Source organism: Mirounga leonina, unplaced genomic scaffold, assembly GCF_011800145.1.
Source record: "Mirounga leonina isolate KUSES-001 unplaced genomic scaffold, KU_Mleo_1.0 Mir_204, whole genome shotgun sequence".
Lineage (NCBI taxonomy): Eukaryota > Metazoa > Chordata > Mammalia > Carnivora > Phocidae > Mirounga > Mirounga leonina.
Genome location: NW_023270513.1, coordinates 21,088,666 through 21,090,060, shown reverse-complemented (window position 1 = coordinate 21,090,060; position 1,395 = coordinate 21,088,666).

Genomic DNA, 1,395 nt, shown 5'->3' with positions numbered 1-1,395 from the left:
ATAACTAAAGCAATGTTTATGAATGAATATTTAGGTGATAATCTTATAAAGAATTGACTACCAGAAAGGTCAGAATAGACATTACCTTTGAGGAGTTGGAGATGGTTGTGATTAGAATGGCTTTCTAGGTTAGCTGGCAAAATTTTAATTTTTAAACCTGATTTGTAACCTAGTTGGCTGATTACAAGGGCATTTGCCTCATAATAATTCCTTAAGCTATACATTTGTTTTATGCAGTTTTCTGTATCTGTTATATTTTAAAATAAAAAGTTTTTTTTTTTTTAAAAAAAACACTATTTATTTCACACTGGTTATTTTTCCTTTTTTCAGCAGTGAGACATTAGCACCCAGCCTGAATATACATAATTTTACAGCAGGGGCATAGAGGGCAGGGCTAGATTGTTCTAATTGCTTAGGAAATAAAGATAGCTCAGGGATTATTCAGTATTCTGGAGGAAAAAAAATCATAAAAAATACATTCCTCCACTTTCTGTCCCCTACAAGTGTCATAACTTTTATTATTTCTTTTATAAATGTGGCTTCCTCTCTAGTAATCAAAGTTATGAATTAAAATATCAGTAAATTTTATACTTATAAATTGGTCAACTCCTCATGATAATCAGCATTTTTACATAAAATCTGCGATTCTGTCTCACTTTAAGAGATCAGAAATGAGTCATTTAAAAAGATTTATTTATTTATTTATTTATTTTAGGGAGTTGGGGAGGGGCAGAGGGAGAGAGAGAATCTCAAGCAGACTCCCTGCTGAGCACCTAACCTGACCTGGGGCTCAATCTCACAACCCTGAGATCATGACCTGAGCCAAAATCAAGAGTCAGAGGCTTACCTGACTGAGCCACCCTAGTGCCCCCAGAAACATGTCTTTTATATATATCACTATTTCTTCAATATCATATAAAATTAAGTCACCAAAAATAAGCTCAATTATGTCCACATGTACTAAAATAGAAGAAAGATCATGTAGAAGAAAGTAAAATCTATCAGATTCACAACTGCCCTTAGCTTCATTATTTTGTTGCTAGCTCATTTCTTTTTTTGTTTGTTTGTTTTATTATGTTATGTTAATCACCATACATTACAACATTAGGTTTTTTTTTCTTAAGGAAAACCATTTAATCTCGTGTTTTTTTATTATGTTATGTTAATCACCATACATTACATCATTAGTTTTTGATGTAGTGTTCCATGATTCACTGGTTGCGTGTAACACCCAGTGCTCCATTCAGTATGTGCCCTCTTTAATACCCATCACCAGGCTAGCCCATCCCCCCAGCCCCCTCCCCTCTAGAACCCTCAGTTTGTTTCTCAGAGTCCATAGTCTCTCATGGTTCATCTCCCCCTCCAATTTCCCCCCCTTCATTTTTCCCTTCCTGC